Source organism: Equus caballus, chromosome 18 (assembly GCF_041296265.1).
Source record: "Equus caballus isolate H_3958 breed thoroughbred chromosome 18, TB-T2T, whole genome shotgun sequence".
Classification (NCBI taxonomy): Eukaryota; Metazoa; Chordata; class Mammalia; order Perissodactyla; family Equidae; genus Equus; species Equus caballus.
This window is the reverse complement of record NC_091701.1, coordinates 27,851,729-27,864,129: the sequence shown is the minus strand read 5'-3', so window position 1 is coordinate 27,864,129 and position 12,401 is coordinate 27,851,729. Positions and strand designations below refer to the sequence as shown.

The window sequence follows — 12,401 nt, the reverse complement described above, 5'->3', positions numbered from 1 at the left end:
GGTTCGGTGACAGGTTACTGGAGCAAGACAGCTGCAGGCAGTTGACTCAATGGCACATTTAGTGCCATTTCCATGGTATACAGTTGTGACGTCCAAGTGATCTGATGACATGGGTCATAATCCAAGAAAGCTGTTGGCCATGGAGAAATCCATGAAATAAATAATGAAGGATCCCAGCTAGTGGAATAACTTTGCAATGGAGAATTTAGTTAAGAATCAAGTCTGGACAGGCTGGTATACCCGATTTCAGTTTGTTCTGTTCAGATCAAGTGTTACCTGTAGTTCTTTCACACCATGCTCAGAGGTCCCACATCACATCACCTTTATGACTAAGTTAGAGGATTTCCAGCATTTTCTCTCGGTTGCGTGGTTTTGTCTTAGGGGTTGCTATGTACGTGCAAAGGAAGGATTGTGAAAGGAAGGGAAAAGAGTTCAAGTTAGGTGAAGTTCCAGACCATATACTCCTCCTTTACTCGAGTGTTTTTATGTATTTTGTATCTCAGAGTTCTGTGTAAAAACTCCTTTGAGAAAATTGGTTGCTTTAAAAAAGATTGAGACCTACTACCATCCATCTACCACAGATACAAAGACCCTGTTTAGTGCTATCTTCTCTTTAGCTGTTGATATGAGAGAGGTTTATTGAGTATATGTTGAGTGCCAGGCTCTGTAACACTTGGCTAGGCATCTTGGTCATCTCTTGCTCATTGAATAATTACTGCTCTACAGTCTTAGGGTCTCCCTGTGGTTCTGCACACAACTCATCTTTTATTTCCACATTTTTTTGATGATCTTACTTATAATTTCAAAATGACTTCTATACAAAGATTCCAAAATCTGTGTCTCCAGACTGACTTTGCCACTTCATACCTGTATGAGGTTTGGTAAGTCATCCTTACCTGCCTCCGTGTTCTTATTTGTACAACTGATGCTATTACCTTCCCAAGCCATAAGATAAAAAGAGCAGGGAGGCACACGTTGGTAAATTACACAGGTATAAATAATAGTATTGTTTTGCTGTAAGCAGTATCTTCAAGATCATATTTCTATTTTTTTTTTTTGCAGGAACTTGGTAAATATTTGCTAAACAGTACTCAATCATTCCTTTTTCTTACATCAGACATCACCCATGATTTTATGTTTTATTAATGGCACAATCTTTCCAACTGTCACTATATCTCAAAATCTTGAAAGTGTCTTTTAATCCCATCTTCTTTTAGATCTTACTTGTTATCACGTTTCTTCAGGCCTTCATTGCAACTTGTCTGAATTATTCTAATAATCTCATAACTGGTCCCCCTGTCTTCAGTCTTTGCTTTTTCTACTATGTCTTCTATCCTGCTGCTGTGGCGTTTTTGTTTTTGTTTTATTATTTTGGCCTTTTGTTTTTCTTCTCCTAAAAAGTGTAGCATCTTTGCTCATGAAACTTCATTGTCCCCCCACTGCTTATCCATTGCAGTTAAGACTTGACAGCCTTGCCTCTACAATATATATTTAATCTGCATTTGCAGCTTTTCTTTTGCACCTCCTCCATGAGCCTCATCTTTAGCCAAACTCTTTGTTCTCTGAAAGGATGTTGACCACTTTTACTTTCGGATCTTTCCATGGGCTCTTCTGTCTGTCTACAATGTGTTCACTTCGTTGAAAAAGTACTGATTCTATGAGGCTAGTTGAAAATGCCACCTCCATGAAAGTATTTGTAATTTTTCCCTAAACAAATGTGATATGTCTCTCCTCTCCTGAACCCGGTATATCACTGTTCTTTAATCCACCTCTCAACTGCTCCGTGGTTGTGTAATAGCTAAGTAATTATGTAAAATAGTTACCTTATTCTTAAGCTTAACTTGATCATTGTGTATCTGTTTCTTTGTGAACCGTAATTTGAATCCGTCTCAGCCTTGTGATCAAAAAGTAGTTGATGATAGTAATACAACTTCATTTTATAGGTTACGTCCTGCCATGTTACACATACAGGAAGGACAAATGGCTCCCAACTGGGTTTATTCTTGAAAATGTGGGGCACCATTTTAATAGTATTTTTTTTCTTGATAAGATGCAGGAATATGAAGTGAGAGAATTATTTCAGGCATTGCTATTTATATTTATGTTGAAATGTAGTTGAATGAAAGTACCTCCTAATCAGAAACTAACATTTTATAGAACAAGTAAATTTACTCATTCCTGAAAAGACATCTTGCCTGTTCTTATCTTTGATTCGCCTTCAGAGGGACATTTCTTTTTGTTTGTAGTTTGTATATGCCTATTTTAAGATATTAGGGTCTGTATCAAATTCTCTTTGTATTATTACAAATCAGCCAGTCTTTTACTACTTGAATGTTGTCAACCATTCATTCTTTATTGTTTTTTTAAATGTCAGAAAATAAAATGCAAAACCCCACCCTATATTAATGTAATTTTATGGTTAAGATTTTGCATTCACAAAAGTCCAGAAATTCAAAGTTATAGTTCCCAAAAGAATCCTAATTCAGTCACATTGCATAAACTGATATTAAGGTTGAAATGTATCATCATTACAGTAATGCAAAATACTCATATATGCATGAGGACACAGTTATGGTTGTTGAGGGAACCATAATTTTGAATTTTCTGACTTTTTTTTGCACATACAATTTTAACCATAATGTTAAGTTAATACAGTTTTTTGACTCTGAATTAATATATTTGTTGCTATGTTTATCTTAAAAATAAGTTTTCATTGAGTCCATTTTTTTTCTTCTCTATATCTATAAACCTATATTTATAGAGATCTGATGTCCCTACAAAGAGAACTACCTAAGGAATATTTCTATATAAAAATAGTTTTTAGCCTCATGTGTACTCATATTCTCTCTGTCTTTCTCTCACACACACATACACACACAGCCTCACACACTTATGTTACATTCTGGCACATTATAGAAGCAGGTAGCATATCCACTACCTGCTGTTGAAAGTGTTGACGATACTGAATTATTTATTCTATCTTCTACACTATCCAAAATCGTTTGGGGTACTTTGACACATTTTGGTCTCTTCCATATGGATACTTCATGGTGGCAGAGTTGCCAGATGCTCAGGTTTTGTGACAGTCTTAGTTTTTCAAGGACTGTTGGAATATTCTTGGGAGAATCTCGCCTTGTTACTGATTCCTATGGCATGGTAAAATACTAACGTTTCTTTGAAAGTGTCTTTCAAGACAAGCAGTTATTACAGAAAGTTATTAGAATGTCCCATCTCAGTGTATTTAACTTTAGGAGCTTAGTAAGGAAGCAATTTATCTTGAAATTCATTTGCAATGAGTTGGCATCACCCTAATGAGTAAAAGTAGCAGTCTATATGAATTTGGGGATTAAAACAAAGTTATTTAAAATATTTAATTAAATGTTAACTCTCACGTAATTTCAGCCCTTTGTTTATATCTCAGTTGCCAAAATGCAAAGATGAAGAGCAAGAGTCAAGTCTATCTTATCTTTTTATCCCTTTTCTACTATATATAAATATATATATATATATCCGAGACGTATAAAATATGCTGAATATCTGCTTAATTGAACAGAATGTGGATATTTACGGTCCTAGCTATTTGCTTTTCCTCTACAGTATTAGTAGAAACTCAGATTCTCCTCCCTTTCCAATTCCTTCCCTTAACACATGTTGAACTGGAAATTCTCATCTTTTGATGTTCTTCTCAAGCGTTTTCTCCTTTAAAGACTTTCTGGCTTCTCTGAGCCAAGTCTGAGATTCCCTGCTTGCTTCTCTCATGGCATTCTGTGTATTTCCTGACGTTCCCAGACCACTGTTACTTACAAGTAGAGGAAAGGAAAGGACTAACTCAGAAGGGATGCTTCATGTTGTGGCTTATGTGTATGTGTCTTACATGGCAGAGAGAGGCTTTGGATGGCTTTTATGTGACCTATGGCATGTGACCCTGAGATGTAGGCAATGGAAAAGTCAAATCACGATGAGACTCAGGTCGATATCTGTAGTGAGTCTTTGGTGCATATTTATACCCATGTTTAAGTATTTTTGTCTATATTATGTGGAGAGAAAGGGCAAAATATGGTCAAAAAAGGTTTCCTGCTTTTTTTCTTCCCCTCAGTGAATGGGCTTTTTACCCACCTAAATGGAGACTATTTTCATGTCAAAGTTGAACTTGACGCTGCTCCCACTATTGGAATTAGGAGGCAGGCTCACAAGCAACACCTGTGACTTCCTTTCTATTATTGACTTATACTGGTCTCAGCTTTGCCTCTAACTGGCTAACCCTGGGCAGCTGACTTCACTTTGTGCTCCTCAGTCATCTGGTAAGAAAGTGTGGCCTAGGACATTTTAAGTTCCTTCTACTTGTAGTATTTGATGAGTTCCACATATAGTGTAGTATGGTAGGTGAGACTGCGTCTAAGAAAGTTCCCATGTAACGTAGGTTGTATTGAATGACCTCAATACTTCATTTGTAGATAATCTTAACAATATTCTTTATATAGTGTTTTCTACTTTTCACCTTTTCCCCTGTACCCATGTATATATTAGTTACTTAAGAAAAAAAAAAAAGAGGGCAGTTATTTAAATTGTGATCAAGGGAAGCATATTAAAATTGTTTTTTACTTGTGAAACTTAACCATGTAGAAGATGTTTTCATTTTCATTTTATGCTATTAAAATAGGAAGTCTTGATATTTAAAAAGACAGCTTTCAAATGTTTCCCTCGCTATGATATAGACAGGGAAACATAATCTTAGAATTTTCATATTGTTGGCTTGGTGAGAAAGAAACACAGGATTAGCAAATCAATGCTTTTATAAAAAGTCTTATCTTTAAAATAAAAGTATAAAAGACCAGGACACAGTCCTGGGACTCACACCTTCAAATTCTTTTTCTATTGCAGGTGCACTACATTATTTGACATTTCACTCTCCCAAACACTTTTCGAGTGCCTACTGTATACAGTATGCTCTTCTGGCTTTGACTTTTGTAATTAATTATCTAGTGATACTCTTATAATCAAAGTAATATATAAGGTAGCAAAACATGGGGATACTAAATAAATTATTTGTGGGGAGGTATTTCTCCAAATGGCACATTAAGCACCAAATCCAGGGAAGATTTCAAAGAACTGTCTTGGACTTGCCAAAACAAACATAGGAGAAATAATCAAAACACAGGAATAATCTCTATGAGCAGCATAACAACAAAATATCACAAGTCAAATGATAGAACAAGTCAACAGAATACAGGATTCTGGGACGCAAATTTAAAACAAATACTCATAGGCACCAAAAAATTTAGATCTTAGGACTGATTATAGAAAGACTGAATATTTGGGAGGTGTTTTATTTTGTGCTTGTTAATTTTAGCAGTAGATGTGACTCAGTAAAAATAGCAAGTTACCATGTTTTTCCTTGTTAGCTTATTCATTATTTGGGCACAAAATACCTTTCTCTCTGTGGTTGTCAGGAATAGTTTAGTTGATATACCAGTACGCAGATATTATTGTTATTACTGTTGTTGTTATGATTGTTTCAACTATTCGTGTGTCATAATATTCAAGCCTACATGATGATAATATCTAAAAAGCACTCTGTGCTTGCCTGTATGGTTTGTTTCTCAAGCTTGTGCTTGAACTGAGCTTCCTGTATCTATTTGAGCAATAGTCTTCTCACTTGACTGGTCAGTGTGTTCTTAAGTGTATATAATCTTAGACAACACTAGTAGAGTTGGGTTGAAGTAATGATAGGAGTTATATTTATTACCTTGGGTCTCCGATCTTCCAACTTTGTAATATTTAGAAATGAACTCCAGGGACTCATGAGTGGCATGAACTAAAGGGCAAAGAACGTTCCAATGTAAAATGATATGCTGCTGTTAAGGAATAGTCTTCCACGATAGATTAATCATGAGGTGAATTATAAATATTTCACACACTAATTATATTAGTTTATGGAGATAAAACACCATATGAAGTGTTCCCAGCACACTCAGCAAGTTAGATGTGTTTTGCATGTTAATTGAATCACTTCTTCAAGGCTGATGATCATGAATCCCTGAAGATGACAGAAATTATTATCATGGTATTGTACATTCCTGATCTTTGTACCAGGTTGACACCTACCTTTCCCCAGGAGTTCCTTTTCTTTGGATCATATCTTGAGTACTAGATATATTAGGATGGTGAAGCAGAGAACAGTGCCTGACATATTATTAGGGACCCTAAGGAAAAGTAATGGGCTCGATCAAAAATGACATCAAATAACACTTTCTAGAATTGTGTTGGGTGCTCAAATAAGAAGATAAATGCTTTCTTTTGGGGGCACGAAATGCTTCCCAGCTTGTGTTTTAATTTGTAGGCATAAATATATCGAACACTTTACTATAAACAGAGAATCAACAGTTTTATTTTCTCAGTGTCATTGAGAGAATGAATGACTTATTCATTCACTTATTTGAACATTTATTGAGCACCTGGGATAGAACAGTGAACAAGGAAGATGTAAGGCCTGGACTAAGAAAACTTAAAATCCAGAGTGGTATCTGCCATGTTAAGGAAACTATAGGATACTAAAGAAAAGAACACCAGATCTAATTTATCTCATCAAGGAATATATGCTTTAATGAGAGAAAACAAGATAACATATGAAATATTGGAGAACATGTAGAACAGATATGTAAAATTATATAACAAAGCAGAACCCATATTTTTAACTGACACGTTTGGTGACCAGGCCCCTTAGTTTAACTAAATCTCCAATGCAATTTTTTTTCAATAGTCTATTATCTGTTATCTTTAGTTACCTACTGGGCACTCCATTTGTATTTAACATTGCTAAAATCTATCCCTTTATTTCTCCTCTTCCCCAATCCCTGATTTGTTTTCTCCTCTTGTATTAAGGAGTTACCACTACCTATTTGATTATGCAAGTTAGAAACCTTTGAGTCACTAAGTTCTCTTCCTCCCAATAACCAAGCCAAACATTTCTGTTTCCTTCATTGTTCTTGATATCAGCCACTTCTCTGTATCCCACTGCCCTGACCACTCCTTGTTATTTCAGTAGGCTGACTCCTTCATGTTATTTAGGATGCTGCCTAGATTACATCTCTGCAGGAGATCCTTCATTGATGGTCATTACCTTCCCACAATTTGTCTACCAGTGTCATCACTAAGGAAATATGTGATGAATGAAGGGATGAAATAAGACTATTCAGGTTAGTGCAGTTCTTCTTTATACCATTTATATTCTTTTATTTCTCAAATATAGACTATAATAAGAAGTGCAGTTAACAAGAAAATGTTGAATCACATTCTAATCTTAGATGATTCAAAATCACTCTGAAATAACTGAAAAAGGAGACTTGGGTCCAGATCATCTTGAATTTGAAACTCATCTCTGCCTCTTAGTAACTGCTGTTGTCTTTGAATTTAACCAAACCTCCTGTGCTTTAATTTCTTAATCAGTTAAATGGGGATAATAAGACATATCGCTTAGGGTGATGATTAAATGAGATGACATATATAAAAAACCTTGCATAATGCGTGGTTCTCTATTCTTTTAGAATATTATTAACATTAGAATATTATGGAGAATATAAGGATTTCTCTTTCAAAAAGTGATGATGGAGGGCTATGGTTTTACCTCTTCTGTATTTGAATATGTATAGAGCAACTTACCTTATTTTGAGAGTGATGATGAATGGTGCTACCTTATGTGATTCCTGTCTTCTCATTTTACTACTGTTTTTCTTAGCCAGTGAGCATTCACGAATCAGTTAATTAAGGATAAGAAGAAGAAATAAAGTATATGAAGATAACCTAGGCCTCCCCTGCCACCCCCCAATAACCTTGAATCTTCCTGGTTTTCCGCTGCTCTTAATTATCTCTTCTTCTTTTGAACCATATAGCACTTAGTGTCTCTCCATTCACAGTCTCACACTGCTTTCTGACATTTCTTGTGTAGGACAGAGTTGTTACTTACCTTTTTTTTTGTTACTTAATGTTTCCTGTATTTAAGGCTTGTTTTACCAATTTTGTTGTGAGCTCTTTTGGAACAGGGGTGATATCTTGTACTTCTTAGTTGGTCAAAGCGGGAGACTTGACAATATTTTGATTTGTTGACTTATTGATAGACTGTCTGAAACAGATACATCTAGAAGTGTTCTGAGTGGTTCATATTACCGTATGTCTTAGAAGAATACTCTTAATAATGGATTGTAGTCCCAAAAATAACATAAAAAATATTTGTGTATGCAGTAAAAATTTCAGTTTATTTATATATTTTTTTTCTATAGTAGGCTCATCCTCCCTTTCTGTTTCTTCCTTTCTTGTTACAAACGTAATTACTAAGTGCCTTTTATGGATTAGGCACTATGCCAGATACCAAGAATTAAAAGACTCGAGAGGTTGCTGGGGCAATTTAAGAGACACCTGAACTTAAGTGACACCTTTAGCTAACAAAGCTCAACAGGTATTATTTAATTTGTCTCCTGAGGCATCCAGAAGGCAGGGCAGAGCGCTGATGACTGCAGAGTGGATAGAGGCTAAAAAACCAGTTGGAGATAGTGCTCAGGGGCAGATCCTACCTACAGACCTCTATTACCAACCTTCTAGCAAGTGTTCTTTACGTCACGCTTTCTTGCCTGTCGTGATCAGCATAGGAAAGGAACATTACATGGTGGAAAAAAGCAAAACTGCCTGATTAATTGATGCTACACCATGGGACAGCTTTTGGGAAACTGGATACTCTATTTAACAGCCTGTAAATTACCCAGCACAAGAACCTAGGAAATTAAATGACTACGTTTCCTTTTCCTTCAGATAAGACTTCCATCTTGTATTTTTTATTGTTTTAGCAAGTGGAAACATTTTGTTACACATGTTCTTGAAGGTTTTTGAAAATCCATAGCATTTAAATATGCAGTAGAAATGTTCTAATTAAGATGAAGTAGCTGACAACCAAAGCATATTTTGTTAAAATGGATTTTGTATGTCACTGATTAATGAATATTAGAAGTCAGTTATCTTTCTTCGTAGATTTTACAAATTAAAAAAGATGTATTTAAGCCAAAGACTTTTGAAATGTTTAGTAGTATTTATGTGTGTGTGTATTCTTGAGCTCCTGGTATACTGAAACACTGTCAGTGCACTTTAGAAGTGATAAAGTGAGGGAAACGATAACACTCTTCTCTTTCACTTCTCATATCCAGTTCATCGGCAAACCTTGACAGAGCTATCAGCAAACTCAGTGACGCCACTTCTCATCAACTCTAGCACTGTTATCTTAGTCCAAGCCACTGTCACTTCTTTTCTCTTCTCTTTGCTGTTCTCCCTTCTTCCAGAATGATTCCTTCCAGTCTGTTTTCCATATGGTAGTTAAAGTTTTCTAATATTAAGAAGTAATAAAAAAATTTCATGAAATACATAAACAAGTGTAATATAAACATAAGGGATTATACAAAGAAAGTTTTAAAACTTTAGATATATGAATATAAAAATCAAGCCCTGGTTGGAGATATTTTGATCGTATGTTTTAGAAATAATTTTTTTGTGTGTAGGGAAGATTGGCCCTGGGCTAACATCTGTTGCCAATCTTCCTCTATTTTTTTTTATGTGGGATGCTGCTACCGTGTGGCTGGATGACCAGTGCTATGTCCGTGCCAGGGGTCCAAACCTGCGAACCCTTGGCCCCCAAAGTGGAACGTGTGAGCTTAACCACTTACGCCACCAGGCTGGCCCCTAGAAATAATTTTTACTGTAGTAAAACAACATGTTAAGTGTTGTGTTAAAATCAGACAAAGAAAACTATATAATAATATATACATGTTACAAAGTGAAAAGAATGAAAGTAAATATACCCACTATGCATATATAATTTTGTCATTTCCCTACTTAAAATCCTTCAGTCTCTTTCCATTGCTGTTACCATGAAACCCAAATTCTTTTCATGTCTTACAAAAGCCCATAGACTTTCTCAGCCTCTTCTCTGGCTACTTTCTCATTGAAGGAGTTGCTCCAGCCTCCTTGGTCTCCGTTCAGTTCCTTAACCTGCCAATTTTCTTCTTGCCTCAGCTACTTTATTTTCCATTTTATGTCCATCATTTAGCCTAGTACCTTGCAAATAATAGACACTCAACATATACTTAGTAAATGAGCACTGGAATGCAATAGTGGCTATCTCTTTTTGGGGTGGTTGTGGGTGATATTCCCTTAATTTCTATTTTTTGTATTTAAAACATTTTTGTAATGAACATAGGTTTTCTAATTATCAGAAGGAAAAAAAAAATAGCTCCATTCCAGAATTCAATAGCCTGATGGGTGAAATTCAGCTAGTCAGGAGGTACTTAGAAATTAGGTTACTACAAGCAGCTCAAGAGTCTGTATAAGAAAATCAAGTAAGTAAGGAATTGCATTTAGGTACCGTGGGTGGAGTGTTGGGTTAAGGGAAGCTGGTCCATCCAGAGCTGTTTTTTCCCATATAGTAGGCATTACTGTATGGGTATTTAATTTAAACTTAAATCAATCAAATCAAATTAAATTTAAAATTAATTCCTCAGTTGCACTAGCTACATTTCAAGTGTTCAATAGCCATATGTAACTAGTAATTACTGTGTTGGACAGTACAGATTCTGTACTGTTCTGTAACATCTGTAACATTCTGTAGCATCTGTAAATGTTCTGTAACATTTCCATCATCACAGAAAATACTCTATCACAGAAAGTATAAGATCTAGAATCCTGGAGAGTAGATAACAAGGAAGAACTCGAGGTAGATAACAAAATAACAAAGACTTTGGTAATGAGACTGAGCAACATGAATCTAGACAAGGAGTTTAGTTATTGAGCAAAGTGACAGAGGTGAAAGAATGCAATTTACTCTTTTGTCAAAGGCCTACTGAAGCCCTGTGAGGAATTATTTAATTATCAGTAACACAACCCAAACTGGTGTCTGTGTTAAATTGTATACTATATGACCATTATGTGATAAATTGTATGGGGGGATGGTTGAAAAGATTTCATAGGGCAGGAGTGAGATGACCTAGGCCATGAAAAATTATTACTAGATTGTTTGTGATGGTGGTTGGGATATTGAATGCCTGTCTTCTGTTTCTCATTTTACCTCCCTTCCATCCCATTTAAAATATAAAAATATGCATTCTGATCATAAAGGTTGCAGTCCTATAGTGCTTAGGTATGTTTCAGCATCTCTTTTTATATATTAAGAGCCTAGGGTAAAAGAGCAACAACTGGTTTTTTCAAACTGAGCCGGAAAAGAATAAAATCTCTAACCTTGAATTTCATTGTGTTGAATTATTTTGGATTCCTTAGGCACGTATGACTCAGATTGTAGATGTAATGTGCATTGAAAACAGTGGAAATGTGTGGCGATACAATCCTGGATACCTAGGATGGTGTTAATGTGCTTGCAGCACAGAGCCGTTTTGGTTAGACGATTATAATAGCAGCTTACTTATATTTTTGGTGAGATAGTAAGCTAATGATGTAGCCATTAATTTGAATTTAGCAGACATTTTAAATATAGGTTTCTCTTACAGAGACAAAAGTTGCAATTTAAAGCTCTTTGGTGGTCTAAAAACAGCTTAATTCTGTAGTAGCATGGTAATAAGTACTAATCCAGCTTATACAGTGATTGTAGTATGTCATGTTTGTGAAAGATTGCCCAACTGCTTTCTCTGAGTTTTATGTTAATTTAAAAATATTAAACATAAAACCTTATAACATCTTCATGCTGAGATAAACTGTTCAATTTAACTTGCGCTCAAGCAGCAGCTGTCAGGAATTATCTTGTTCCTAGTGGTTTTTGCTATCACCTTGTGCCCTTTCCTGCCAGAGCCGCAGTGTGGGATGATAAAGCTCACCTTGTTAGGATTTATTGCTTAAATAACACCTGAGGCATGATGAACATCCGGAGCCTAGGGATTAGATGCTGATTGAGTGATGTCATTCATTGTATTATTAAAATTTTTTTTTTAATTGATGGAAGAGGGCAAAATAAAAATTGCCTATGAATTGTACCTGATTTCCTTTTGTAAGCATATTCGTCACTTCTTTTTGGGTGTCCTTGAGCTAAATATTTGAGGAATTGTTTATTGTCTAATTTAACTACCATATTACAAATTGGAAAGCAAAGAGAAATGTTTTACTAACGATGGAGATACTTTCCACAATTTAGAAGTAGTGAGGGCTATTTCAATGTTAGTTATAAAAATAAAATGGATTTCCTGTTAATGGTTGAACAAACTGAAGGAACTGTTGGTGTGGGCAGTCCTAAATGGTTAATAATATGAAAATCATTGCCATTTCACTTCTGAATGTATTTCATTCTTTCATTTGGGAGGTTTTATTTGGAAGGCTCAACTTTAGATTTGGATCCCTTGATTACGAATCAGCTGGTACGT

The 12,401-nt window shown here is 35.4% G+C and overlaps 1 protein-coding gene across 50 annotated transcripts in view; it reads left to right on the top strand.

Moving 5' to 3' along the window:
• GTDC1 (glycosyltransferase like domain containing 1) overlaps positions 1-12,401 on the top strand; it is a 423,749-nt gene that overhangs the window by 172,859 nt on the left and 238,489 nt on the right. The window contains exon 1 of one of the 50 annotated variants that reach the window (XM_070240840.1): positions 7,043-7,196. The exons of the other annotated variants lie outside the window; for them this stretch is intronic. The gene's annotated coding sequence lies outside the window, so the exon portion shown is untranslated. Of the gene's footprint in view, positions 1-7,042; positions 7,197-12,401 lie in introns of those variants that run through there. 50 annotated transcript variants of the gene reach the window in all.